The sequence below is a fragment of the Genypterus blacodes genome, unplaced genomic scaffold (genome assembly GCF_046128005.1).
Source record: "Genypterus blacodes isolate CSIRO-AG114 ecotype Tasmania unplaced genomic scaffold, CSIRO-AGI_Gbla_v1 ptg000032l_1, whole genome shotgun sequence".
Classification (NCBI taxonomy): Eukaryota; Metazoa; Chordata; class Actinopteri; order Ophidiiformes; family Ophidiidae; genus Genypterus; species Genypterus blacodes.
Window position 1 is genome coordinate 689,719 of NW_027466845.1, and position 14,061 is coordinate 703,779.

Sequence of the window (14,061 nt, forward strand, 5' to 3'; positions counted from 1 at the left end):
GTTTGTACTCCTAATATCATGGTGCCGGTGTTGTTCTGCTGCTGGTTCATTCATTTTAAGCCCGGTGCTGCCTCTTGTAGTCGCCCTGTGTCTGAACACAAAGCGCTCAGATAACAAGAGGACGTCTGATATGTAAATAATAAGCAGAGATATGAAACTACAGCAAACAAAGGCGGACATTCTCCCGCCTCCCGCTGGCCGTTGTTGGTATTGCAGTGAGAGTGTTGAGCCACACTGAGGCTCTGGGATGAAGCAGGAAAATGGCTCCTTAACGGCCTCCATAATGAATGAGCAGATTTATACTGAACCGCAGGGTCAAGTTGTGTGTTGGCCTGACCTCTGACCTCGTCTTTGCGTCTGACATTTACAGTATAAACAACGTTAACCTTTAAATACTTGGAGGCCCCAGTCTGCCAATGTTTCGGATCGTTTTTAGGCAGCTTCGGTCTTTATCTTTAACTGTTGCCTTGCCGCTCCGCTACCCAGAGCGCCGTTACAGAGCGGTTGCGTTGTACACATGTGTTTCTTCTCCATGTGCTCTTCGGTCCTCACTCACATGTTGAATGCACGAGCTGATTGCCAAATTTGTCTTGTGAGAATTATCTCCTGCGCTCAGAACAACAGGCTCCTTATATGGCAGCAGGGCGGGCTCTTCTTCTTCTATCGCTCCCATATGAAACATGTACACTGAATAATCACATTATGTCTCCTGCAGGACGTCTTTAGGGTGTTTGTCTCTGAATGGCGCTTTGTTTCCTCTCCAGCTCAAGTTGATGGATGAAGGACAGGCGGCCCGTCCTCTCTGCGTCTTCTGTGTTCGTGTGTGTGTCGTATTGAGTCGGAGCCCAGAGTCTTTCCTTGTTCCTCCTGACAGGACATCTGTCTCTATTAGTGAGGAGCATTGATGTGCTGCCGTATCGCTCAGCCTGCCACCGTCTATGGACACATGAAATGAGAAATCCTGTTGTCCTCGCTTGTGGACTTGTGTGTGTGTGTGAGCAGAGGGCAGTAGTGTGTTGTTGTTGGTAGAGAGTAGAGACCACAAGTTGCTGAGCATGTGACTCACAGTTCTCATCCTGGTTCCCACACGTTTTCACACACACACTTAACACGATCCTGCATGTTTGTCTGCTGTGTGTTGTCCACTACAGAAACGCTCCTCTGGTGTGTGTGTGTGTGTGTGTCTGTGTCTCTCAGTCTCAGTCTCAAACTCTCAACATGCTGACAGCCGACAAAAACTGGAGAAACATCTAAACGACTTTGCCTGCCAACATTAGATGTGGGATGTTTTCCAGGGGACGACTCCCTGGAGCAGAGCTGCACTCATCCTCACTGCAGGACTCTCTAGAATGTGAGAAAGCATTTAATTTAGTATCCTTAGAAAGCAGAGGCCAAACCTGGAGTGTGTGTGTGTGTGTGTGTGTGTGAGGCCTGAAAGCTTGGCCCACCTCAGCTGTGTGCGTTTATGTTTTGGATTCCAAGCTCGACTTCCAGGCGTAATGGAGACGCGATCTTCCTCATAAATTATTACAAACCTAGATTTGCATTCTGATCATAGCTGAGAATGAAGAGGCAGAATCCTGTGGCTTTCACCTAGAAAGAGAGAGAGAGAGAGGGGGCGAGCGAGGGAGGGAGCCGCTCAGCGTTCCCACAAATGTTTTCAACTTGCCTGAGCTGTGGAGCAATGAATCTCGCTCCGGAGCCAAAGTTGCGGCGGCGGCGTTGCACAAGTGAATTCTGTTCCGGGTTACAGTGAGCTTCTATTCCTCGCTGCACGTGTGGAGCAGCTGATGGCTCGGTCGCTCGCTCGCTCTCCTCCTCGCCGGTCGTGGGGGGGTCTGGAGACGTGACAGTCGAGCGCGCTGAAGCCGCGTCAGAGCTTCGCCTCGCTCCTGCTGCTCCTGGCGCCACGAGCAGGAAGGTAGGAGTGGCGTGACGCCGGTCGGCCCCACGGCACTCCATAAGGAGCCTCGTGGTTTGGGATGAATAATAGATACTAAGTGCTCCAAACCACCCAGGGTGTGAGTCACTTTGGAGGGAGTCGGGTTAACGTGACCGTGCCATCAATCATAAACACAAACATCTCCTCCTCCTCCTCCTCCTCCTCCTCCATGTTGAGTTTGCTTGAGTTTGACTCTGGATAAAGCGATGTGGGAGAAGAACTCAGACCCTGGAGTCAAAGTTGGAACACTACAAGGGGAAACTCAACATAAGTGAAGTAAACAAGAGTTGGCAGTGTTCTTTAGAGTAAAGGACTCCTTTATGATCAATGCTCCTGTTTGGAATGAAGTAATCAGAAGGAAAAGTAGCAGAACAACCAACTGTCCTGCTGCATTTGGATGGATTTGGATGGATTTCATGTTTAACCCCTCACACTTTTAGTTCTCCAACTTTTTCAAACCTTTCTTCACCTTTTTGAGCGAACTGAACTATTCCTCCAGCATCATAATGAGGACCAGGATCGATCAATCGTAACTGGAAAAAGTCCAATATTACAAAAGTACAAGGTGGCACGAATCAAGCGATGTCATCCTTTCAACTCTTCCAGCATCCCTTTCCTCCACACACGCACGCACACACACTTCATACCTCAGCCCAGGCAGCCACCTGAGCTCCTTGCATGGAGTCCCGCCCCGTCGTTCCCGGCTCTCCTCCTGCATTCTAAACGATTCCTCTCTCTGCACGGTCGTCTTTGATGTCGACTCTTGAGGAGCGTCTGGCTGCTGCAGACCTGCTGGTGTGCGGCGCTAATGATCTCTGCCCCGGCCGGGGTTACGGCTTTCACGCCTTACGTCACCGTTGCGTGTTTCCTTCTCTTTAGATATTGGTTGTACACTGTGTTCTCGTGTGTGTGTGTGTGTGTGTGTGTGTGTGTGTGTGTGTGTGTGTGTGTGTGTGTGTGTGTGTGTGTGTGTGTGTGTGTGTGTGTGTGTGTGTGTGTGTGTGTGTGTCCTGTGAGGAACGCCACAGGGACGAGCATCGAGAGGAAGAGTAAACACTTGAACCCTGGTGGCGATGGATGCTGCATTCAGGCACCTTATGTTGAACCCAACCCCTCTTAGGGCCGACCTCCTTGTTTTAACAGCAGAAGGCACTTTGCAGTTTGTATTTATAGATCAGAAGCTTTTGTCTGCAGTGCTGCGAATACAATTAGAACCAGCAGACGGAGAACACAGTCAGAATACAGAACGCCGCTCTCTCCCTGTACTGTACGTTTGTTAATTGTGAATTCAATGATGTGAGACGCAGAGCGCTCTGAGTCTGGCTGCTTAATTGTTCTCCCCGTCGCCGTTTGATGCCTTCTGCTCTCGTCTCTCTGGACTTGTTGCGTCGTGTTTACGCGGCGTTGCTAAATGTCGGCTGTCGCATTTGCATTTTTCTTTTCTGTGCTATTGTGTCGGCTGTAGCTTTGCCTAACAACAATTTGTCTCGTCTGTGGCACAGCTAAAGGACTAAAGGACTTTTCACCAGCGCTCTGTATTCAGACGAGCCTCCTCAGGGAGCGTTCATGGTGCTCGGGCTCAATCGGATGTTACGGCGCCGCGGAATGTCACATCTCTGGCTACGTAACTCCAGTACTGCATTTAGAATTCCTTTAACAGTCCACAGTGTAGTCGCTTATTAACTGATCTTTATTTAATACGTGTGGGGGGCGGACGTGTGTTTTGGTCCTCGGGGGGGCCCAGCACCGCGTATTTCCCACCCCTCCCTGCTCCACCCACGCTTGATTATCTACATCAGGTGTGTTCAGATCCAGGGAGAGATGGGGAGTTTGGCCCAGGAGCAGGATGGAGAGGCGTCGGCCTACCAGGACATGTTTGGCTCTGAAAGGACCAGATCTTCTTCAGCTTGTCCACAGCCTTCACTGTTAGAGGAAGTTAAGTTTTAAAGCGTATTCTGCTCACGTCCTTCATCTAATCTCTCTGCTCGCTGATCCCGTTCTGGGTCGCATGAGGCCGGATCGAATCCTAGCGTTCCTCTGGGGAAATAAAAGCCCAAATGTCTAAAGCATTAAAGGGTTTGGATCCTGGGTTTGGTCTCTTTTACGCTGAGCTCATCAGCTGTCTGACACGTCTCTGCTGTGGAGCCTGGAGCTGCTGCTTCAGTCAGCTGGTGAGGACGTGTGTGTGTGTGTGTACAGAGGTGCTAGGCAGAGACAGACGCTCACAAGTCTCGTGTGTGTGTGTGTGTGTGTGTGTGTGTGTGTGTGTGTGTGTGTGTGTGTGTGTGTGTGTGTGTGTGTGTGTGTGTGTGTGTGTGTGTGTGTGTGTGTGTGTGTGTGTGTGTGTGTGTGTGTGTCAGTAGTTAGTCATTTCCAAACGTCATGTATTCTTCTTAATGAGGTTGGAATGGCATGAATGTAAGTTTGCTCACTCAGACAGACTGGCTTGATGCGATGGCTCACTGATGTATTCAGGCATGTAAAGGTCTTAATTGGACTCAGAATGGCCCCCTGCTGTGATCACACAACTGCCATTCTGCTCAGATAGAGAGGAGAACGTTTAGAGCTTTACTCACAGTGAAGAGGAATAAGAAACGCAGAGTGGAGCTCAGACTGGCAGCTGAGGCAACATGATGATGTAAAACCACGCCTGCCCTGGAGTCACAGCCCAGAGTGGAGACGCATGAGGAGCAGCGTGAAGGTTCGTCCCTCTGCATCTCCTCTGAGCCGGCGTCAACCAATGTGGACTGAAGCATCTGAGCGCTAATCTCTGCCAGAGGCGCTTCACCCCCCCTCCCCTCCCCTCCTCCCCCCTGGAGTCTCTCTGCTCTATAATGCAGGACGACCTAACATGACGACATAATCCAAACATTTAACGTCTCACTTTGTTCTGTTGTGCACGTTAGCAAACACAATCCCCTTCATCCAATCAGACCTCAGGAGGAAACATGGAGACGCCACCAGGAGGTTTCATCTTTTCTACCTGCAGTGTGTTTCTGCTAAACAAAAGGCTGAAGTGTTGTGTAGCAAACCTCCCTGTGAGGTGAAGCAGGCGGGGTGTAGGGAGTCACATCCTGCCGCTCTTCCTCCCTCAGCTTCTCCTCCATGTTCTGTTCTGCTGCAGGTGATTGGCAGCGTTGCGCTCTGAGGTGTTCCAGGGATCTGCAGCTGTTAGGCTCACCTGACAAATCACTCCGCCGCAGTATTGAGCGTGCCGTCGATGTCCGAGTCGATCGGCTCCTAAATGGAGAGATGAAGCGTGCGTGTGCGTGTGTGTGTGTGAGAGAGTTCACAGACTCGTTTACAATGACAAGAATGGAACACAGAGATCAGTCACATCAGCATTTATGTTCTGTACTTAAGCGTGTAAATAATGAGTTCCCCCGTGTGTGTGTGTGTGTGTTGTCCTGAGGAATAGTTTAATTAATAGAAACGAGGCTATTGGCCGGCTCAGCCCTCTGCCTAGCTGCAGCTCACCTGTGTGGCATCGACTGGTTTGGACCTGAAGTCCCTTCCCCCTCTAATGAAGCACTGAAGGCTTTAGTATGGACGGTCTCCACCATGACAGCACAGGAAGTCAGACTGACCACAGTGGTGTGTGTGTGTGGTTCCTCTACAGTCATCACCCAGTCTAGACACGGCAAATACTCCTCCTCTCTCTCCCCCTCTGATTCTCTCTCTCCTCTCCTCTCTCCTTGCTTTCTCACCTCGTCTGGCCCGTGTCGTGTTTTCATTCGGGTCATGTATGCAAAGTAGATCCTGGAGCTGGAGATGTACTGTAGGCTGCAGCTCTGGGCTGAACCAACACCCTCCCTCCCTCCCTCCCACTGTCTCTCTCTCTGTCCTCTCTGTCTCTCTCTCTCTCGCTGTCTCCCCTGTTCCCTCCGCCGCTCCATCATGGCAAAATGAATCCGGCGCCGCTGTCGCTGCTTACGCGGTAGCCGCACGACATCGCCGGTGCTATGACAACAGCGGTCCAGCCTTTCACCCTCTCGCTCTCTCGCTGGCTCACAGGTCCATTATGGAAGTGTTGCTGAGTGTTCCAAATTATGCGCCACAACCTTTCATCCCATCATGCACCTCTGATTCCATTTCCCTTCGCCCTTTCATTAAAAATCAAATCAAAGCCCAGAAATCTAGAAGAAGATTATGATGTCGTTTCTATTTGCTTTAATGTTGGTTCTTTTCTTTTTTTGTGTGAAAGATTGCTGTGTAATCTGAGCCATCAGTCTTATCTGTTGTGTTTTTAAAGGTGTGTCAGATAACATAATGCCTCTCTCAGGGGGGTGGAGGGGCAATTAAAGAGGAGACGAGGGAGGGAACTCACATTCCTGCTGGCAGAGGGTTTGTACAGGGGGGAGGAGGAGGAGGAGGAGGAGGAGGGAAGGAAGGGAGGAGGGAGGAGGAGAGTGCAGAGTGTGAGAGAGTCAGCAGGAGGAGGAGGAGGAGGGGGGGGGGGTTACACACAGGCACTCCCCCCTCCTTCTCTCAGTTCCTCAACTCATCCCTGCAGATAGGAGTCAGTCAGCTGTGGACGTGCAGGAGGATCATCAGTCGCCTGTGTGTGTGTGTGTGGAGCTTTAACTGATGTTTGGATTTATCTGTCTGTGAAGGCAGAGGAGTGACCCGTGCTGCTTGTAAACAATAAGGTACGCTGCTGTACATGGTGTGTGCGTGTGTGCGTGTGTGTGTGTGTGTAAAGATAACAGAGACAAATGGCTCTCCAGCCTCCCACTTTGCAGAAGAGCTGTTTAGTCACACATTAGCCGGGCAGCTGTGTGTGTGTGTGTGGCCTTCACGTGTTGTATTTTTAATGTAGTTTTCACCCTTTAGTATGTTGTGTAAAGTACAGCCCCAGCCTCATGAATCTCTCTGAGTGAGTGTGTAAACGTCTCTGCTTTATTATCTGAGGAGTTTCTGGCCTCAGCAGTTTCATTCAGTTTCTGTTTTATTGCTTTTTGTGTTCTGCTCTCCTGGGGGCTTCAGTCTGTTTGGGGGGGGAGGGGGGGGCACGTGTTTGTACCTGTAACACTGGTGGGTGTGTGTGTGTGTGAGAGACAACTTTACCAACAACTACAGGCGCTGAGCCATTGTGTTGCTCTCGATTACTGCCACAGAGAAACAAAGCTGCCTGTGTCTGCGTCGTTGTAATGACAAAGCAGCAGCAGCGGCGGCCGCGGTGCTGCGTTTGGGATGGAGAGAGAGCGAGAGGGGGGGGAGAGAGAGAGGGGGAGAGAGAGAGATATGATGAATTGCAAATAGGAGAGATGGTCAAAGTCAAGGAGCATCAACGGAGTGCATCCTGGGGGGAGCTGGAGGACTCTGTGACGTGCGAGTTCATTTCAAATCGGGGCTTTGTGCTCTGAGAGCCCGGCGTGACTCCTGCGGTGCAGAGGAGGCGTCAATCCGTCATCTGGTGTCATAGTTATGGAAATGTATCGACTGCTGGAGGCTTAGCAGGACAGAAGGTCGGCGTCTCGCTCTTAAAGCTTCCACAAACTCTCTCTCTCCCCCCCTTTCTGAAAGCCGGCTGATGAAGATCACGTGCGGCGTGAGCGCGGGTCTGAATTTGACCTAACAAAGTTATTCTCCTGGGGAAAGTGAGTGTGATCACAGTTTGGTCTGCGTGGTTCCGTGTCAGAAGGCTCAGTGTGGAGCGGAACAAAGGTTAGATTGTGAAACGGTTTAGATCGCTGATGTTCATCTGAGATCAGCGAGTCGTTGGGTCACTTCGCTTGAACATGAGGGGGAAACTCAGCGTGACTCTGACTCTGATCCTCCACATCCTGGCTCCTTCAGGCTCCGCTTCTTTATTTCATTTGGCTCTGATCTTCACACACTGGTGCCAAAAACGTTTTGAATCATATTTCACAGAATGTTACCTGATTACGTGTGTGTGTGTGTGTGTGTGTGTGTGTGTGTGTGTGTTTCTGTTAAGCTTTGGCCGCCTCCTAATTGGCTTTAATGGCGCCGAGTTCAGACTGCAAACCTTTCATCTCTGCTGCTTTGATCTAATCATGAAATCACAAATCTTGCTTTTGTTCTTCTGCATGACGTCAAATGTTCAGACTTTCGTTTTTGTCAGAATATATTTTTTTGAAGTGTGTTTTTCTCATTTTGTGTTGAAATAAAAGTCAAAGGTCTGCTGATTAAGCAGTTTGATGGCAGATGAAGATTTCAACAAATTTAGAAAGGCAAACTTCTTGTTTTACAGTAAACAAGAGGCTGGATTATTTTAGTTACATGTTAAACTATCATTATTAATCAGTTTTAGAGATGTAACCTGGATTATAATCTATTAATGGAGAAAAATGCAATTTAAGTGACAATTTTCTGAACTTTTCACCGCTGTTCTGACTTTTTTTCATTCGACCAACAAGCTTTTAATAGGCCGTCACTATTACAAATAATTAAAGATCTGAGTTCAAGTCTTATCTTGATAAACAGAATGAGGCATTCAAGTGCTGCCCGGTGCCTCAGCCTGCAGTAGGAAACACAGAGGATTCCAGTTGAATTCCGACTTCTCTCCGTGGCAGCAGAGGAGTTTTCCTGCGCTGGGAGCAAACGGACACATTCTCCGTCCAGCTTTGTGTAATCATGTGTGTCCGGATTCAGCTCGGTTCCGCTTCGGCGCACATGGGAGCGACGAGGTGGGGAGCTCCGGGGGCGTTTCACCGTTAAGCCCACGGAGAAGAGAGCGAGACAGAGAGGGAGAGAGAGAGAGAGACAGACAGAGAAGGAGGGAGGGAGAGAGAGAGGGAGTCGTCCTGAGCTCTTCAATCACTGATGGAAGTTTGATCGCAATCTCATCAGCCAGTTTGTAAATGGAGGAAATCCCCTTAAGAGGGTTAGGAAAACTTTTTATTTGGAAAGTATGTGTCTCTTGTGTCCAGGATGAGTCTGTCTGCTGGGATGAGGCTCACTTCCCTTCATGCAACTGAATCTGTTTATTCCCTGCTCGTTAATTCTGGGATGGGGATGAAGGAGACGGGGCTTGACACCGACCCAGATGGGTTTTCAAGTGCAGATTGGATTGTGTCCCTCTCCTCAAACACACACACACACGCGCTAACTGAGGCCATGCTTGGTATTCCCACTCGCTGACCTGGAAGGAAATGGTCGCCTCTGTGGAAGCACATCCTGAGTTAACCAGATTAGAGAACACGTTTCCAGCTCCTCCGCGTCCTTGGCATCCCGTCTCTGCCGCTGCCAGCACAGGGACACGGAGGGGAAGGGGACGAGTCTGCTGCTGCTGCTGCTGCTGTCGCCATGGGGAAACTGCAGATGAATGGCGTCGCTCAGTTTGCATGCGGTGCTGTTGGCGTGGAGCTTTCTGCCGTCCCGTCTAAGCGAGTTAGGAAGGGACGTTGGGTCGAGCTTTAATTTAGTGTAAGTGAAGGTTACACAAGGACGCCTGAGCTCAGTGGAAGTCTGCTGACTGAGGCTGAGTGAGGCTGAACCTGACCATGTTTCTATTGCACACGGCTCAGTTTCAAGTTAGGTTTCGATGTAAAGAGGGACGGAGACGAGACACACACACACACACACACACACACACACCAGAGGGAATCCCCGGAGGAGACGCTGCCAAATAGTGTCGACTTCAGTAATCACTCATAAGTTTGTAATTTCATCTCCCAGCTGTTCTGCATCTCCATCACGCTGGGCTGATGTGTGTGTGTGTGTGTGTGTGTGTGTGTGTGTGTGTGTGTGTGTGTGTGTGTGTGTATGATGCTCACAGACGCCATGGCAACCAAACCCCACAAAACAAAAGGAAAGTGCTCTGGGAACTGGGGAGCTCCCAGTATTGATGAGGTTGATGGCAGAATAGACTCTGTCACCATCGAGTGTGTGAGAGAGAGAGAGAGTGTGTGTGTGTGTGTCTGGAATGTGAGGCATGTAAGGGCGAATGCTGATGTTCTGTGCAGCTCGTCTCCAGGAGAGACCTTTTCACTGCCACTACAGCTCCAGACTGTGAGAAGGTGTGTGTGTGTGTGTGTGTGTGTGTGTGTGTGTGTGTGTGTGTGTGTGTGTGTGTGTGTGTGTGTGTGTGTGTGTGTGTGTGTGTGTGTGTGTGTGTGTGTGTGTGTGTGTGTGTGTGTGTGTGTGTGTGTGTGTGTGTGTCCGTCCAAACATCCTGACCACAGCCACCAGAGACTTCAGCCCCTTTTTCATTACACGAGCGTCACAGGGAAACATCCAGACTGAAGCTCCTCACTGATCTGAGCGTCTCTTCACTGCACTGCGGCTCAGTCGCTCGTTGTTGTGAGCGGGATTAGAACCCTTCACTCCTGCTGCATTAAAGTGAGACATGTGAGGGTATTGACTCAAGTCTAATGCAAGATTGAGAGATAATAGGAGGATATACAGTTACACACTTGAGCATTTAGCTGAGGCTCGTCTCTGATTCTGCTCTAATCGCTGCATCATTTGTCCTTCAGTGTGATTAACGGTGCTGCTGTGACTTCACATCAAAGTGTCACTGCAGCTTTGACTCAGTGGAGTGAAAACAACGTAACTTTAACTTTTGAGAAGTTTGCTTTTGAATCAAACGGCAGCTTTGCTTTGTTCTGCTGAGGCTGAACGTCTTCAAAGCTGCGTTTATCTGTGTGACAGTAATGAGGATGAATCTGAGGGTGAACCTGCTGTCAGACCCTCGCCCCCTCTTTACTCTTCACCTACCATTACTGTCTGGGGGGGAATTCTTTCCTTCTGTGGTCTCTGTGTCTGCAAGATCCAAAAACAAGTACAGGCCCATTTGCTGCTGTCCTGTTGGGGGTTTAGAGTCACGCAAGACCCCCAAACTCCCCCCCCTCACACACACACACACACACACACAGATCACCCCCGCCTGCTGTAACCCTGCTGCAGCACTCCAGTTATCAGCTGTTTAAAGACTTCAAAGGTTTGCCAATGAGGAGCTAAGTGTGTGTGTGTGTGTGTGAGCAGGATGTTAGTCTGATCACACCTCGGCTTTGTCTCTGCGGTCAAGCAAATTGCTGACGGTGATAAGAGACGAAAGTGCTCAGCCAAGCAAAGAGGAACAACTTCTCTCTTCTGTTTTTGTTTTCAGGCAGTTTGGAGGAACAAAACAAGTCCACTTCCCTTTTAAAGTCAAAGTGAGATTTGGAGTCGTCTGGTTTTGGCTCAGGCTCACATTTTGTCGCAGTGCTAATTTCAGAGATCCACTTGTGGCCGAGTGCAGTGTGGAGAATAACGAGCTGAGCAGGCAGAACCGTGCCGGGCTTCTGCTGCTCTCTGCGTTCACCTGGGGTTCCTCTCTCTAATGGTCGCTTTGTTGACCCGGCGGAGCAGCAGCAGCATCTGTTGCACCCTCGGCCCGAGCGGCAGATGCATAAAGAAGCGACGGCCTCTGCACACAGCGGCGCCCCAGAGAAAACACCGGCGGGGACAAAGGTGTTACCAGGCCAAACAACGCCAGCTGCTGCTCGGCAGGCAGGCAGGCGGCTCTGAAGCCAAACGACACCGGGGCAACAAAACCCGGCTAAGGTTTGAGTTTAGGCTTTAAATCTGAGCTCACTGACACCACAGAAGCACTTAATCATCCGGAATTAATGAATTATTAATGCAGCTCACACACGCGTCCTCAGCAGGCGGCGGTCCTGCATGAACACGCAGAGCCCTGGGGTCACAGGGGTCACGGGGTCACGCACAGCAACGCAAAATCAATTCAGTCAGCAGGGGAAAACGACTGAGCTCAGTTTTTGCTGTCGCACTGTTGCTTTTGTATTTACCATTAGTGTGTGTGTGTGTGTGTGTGTCTGTGTGGGGACAATTGTTCAGTTTTTTGGTTTAATAGTTTCTGTTTTCTTTGGACAAACGCTTTTAACACTGACAGTCGCACCAACATGACAGTTTCATCTTCTCTAAGTCTTTGTTCTGTTGTTGTAGGAAGCAAAACCTGTGTCCGTCTGTCTGATGATGGCTGAAGCTTGTGTTTGACCACAGCCGTCTCATTTATGGTCTCACTTATACCGTTCACGTGAATAAACATGACAGTAAATGTGTCACATGGGGTCAAAGGTCTGGTTTTCCTCAGCAGCCGGGAGCCAGATGTTACAGACGCCACCGAAGAATACAGAAATATGAGGGTAGAATGTAGAATGCATCCAAATAGAAGCAGGAGCTAAAGGTGATGCAGTGGGAGCTCCCATGGTCACACTGAGGTCTCATCTCCACCTCACGTCTTCACTGCATCCCTCTCATGAATGTAGCGGAGCTGAAAACACAATTTAGCAGAAACGTAACGTGAAACTCTCTCTAAACGGCTCCAGTGCTGCTCTGGATGCTCATCAGCTCTCCGCTCACACTTCCAGCCTCTGTATCTCCTGCAGATAAACATTTTGAATGAGGTTGAATGAATGTTAGCCGCTCCGTTGCTCCTCGATGCAGTCTGTTCCATGACTCGGCGTAAAGCTGTTCATGACAGCTCAAGCTGCTCTCATTATGAATGGAGGCGCCGCGTGTTCCAGCTGTTCTCTGCCTATTCAGGGTTTCTACGGCGACAGATCCGAGTGAGGAGAAATGCTCCTCGCTCCGGCTCGGTGACGGTTCATAGTAAGCTGCTAACAGGAGGAGGAGGTTTGCTTCATTCATAAAGGAAGTGAACCTGTCAGTGGTTCAGCTGGGACACATTATGGATTCAGCCTGTGTGCTTTTCCCAAATTTCCCTCTGGAATATTGGATCCTGTAATAACGCTTGACCACACGAGGGAAGCCCTGAAATGAGTCCAGGGATGTGATGCTTCCAAGAGGCGACTGACTCGGTGTGTGAGCGTGGAAATATGAGCACACACACACACACACACACACACACACACACACACACACACACACACACACACACACACACACACACACACACACACACACACACACACACACACACACACACACACACACACACACTCTACTACCTGTGTCATTATCCCAGGAGCCTGAGTGTGTAGATTACAGGGTTGGTGTGTGTGTTGGAGCTTGTAACTAGTCGGCCCTCTGCATTCTTGCCTTTCCCCAGTGTGATCATTCCAACAACAAACAGCTTTTGACTCTTTTGAGCCCTGAACGATTTAGAAAACAACAGTAGATCAGACGGAGTGGAGGTCAAACCCAGTTTATATCTTTACAGATGCAGCTTCTTTGTTTGCATCGCCTCCGTTTTTTGATTATCCATCTCCGTTTGCGTGTTGAGTTGATGAATGAGTGTGTGTGTGTGTGTGTGTGTGACCAGGTGTTCCACTCTCTGCGTTCTGCCTCCTTTTGAAAGACCATAAGTCACATTTCGGCCGCAGGGCAAGAATTTCACAATTCCTTCAAATGATAAAAGCACCTCCCCTGACATTTGTTGTCCCGGGGGCCTTGAAGGCAGCAGCAGAGGAGCAGAGAGAGAGAGTGTGTGTGTGTGTGTGTGTGGGGGTTTGGCTCCTGCTCCAACAGGCCCAAATATTTGTCAAACCTATACGAGGCTTTAAAGTGCTCCTTTAATAACAAAGGACCTTAAATCTACCTGTCACGCATCTCAGCGGCAGGGAGAGGAAACCTGAGCCCCTCGCTGTGCCGAGCTCCGCCCGAGAGGTTCAGGTGTCACAGGCCGGGTTGGGAGCGGCGCCGGTGTAATAAAGTTCTGCGGAGTGGCGAGTAAAAGGAGAGGATTGTGTTTTAAAGTAAACACGGATTCTGTTCAGTTCAGTCGACACCCTAAACATGTTTTCATCCAAGAGATTCTCTGGGTAATAACTTTGGCCTCAGCTCGACTCTGAGTGTCGTAAAGCAGAGCTCTGACATGATGACGGCCTGGAGGCACGTTTAAACATAAACAAAGCTGCACAACGCTGAATTAAACAGGCGAAGAAGAGTTTAACAATCTCTTAAAGTGGAAATGTGCTGCAGATTCTCCTGGTTTGTTGTTTTAGTTTAGGGCTCGAGGGCTCCTTTAGAAACATGGATCCGTTCTATTCTTCGCTAGGTGCAGCATATCTGTTCACACTGAGTGAAAACGTATGTCCACCAGCTTACTTGAACTTATTTATTGCTAATATTTGTGTACGTTTAAAGAAGTATAATATGATTGTACTTGTTTTGGAGCATTGTCCCGTCTG

At 49.6% G+C, this 14,061-nt stretch overlaps 1 protein-coding gene across 2 annotated transcripts in view; it reads left to right on the forward strand.

The window, feature by feature from the left end:
- LOC142995388 (rho guanine nucleotide exchange factor TIAM1-like) overlaps window positions 1-14,061 on the forward strand; it is a 41,850-nt gene that overhangs the window by 3,064 nt on the left and 24,725 nt on the right. Inside the window, exon 1 of one of the 2 annotated variants that reach the window (XM_076146411.1) lies at window positions 11,119-11,452. The exons of the other annotated variant lie outside the window; for it this stretch is intronic. The gene's annotated coding sequence lies outside the window, so the exon portion shown is untranslated. Of the gene's footprint in view, window positions 1-11,118; window positions 11,453-14,061 lie in introns of those variants that run through there. 2 annotated transcript variants of the gene reach the window in all.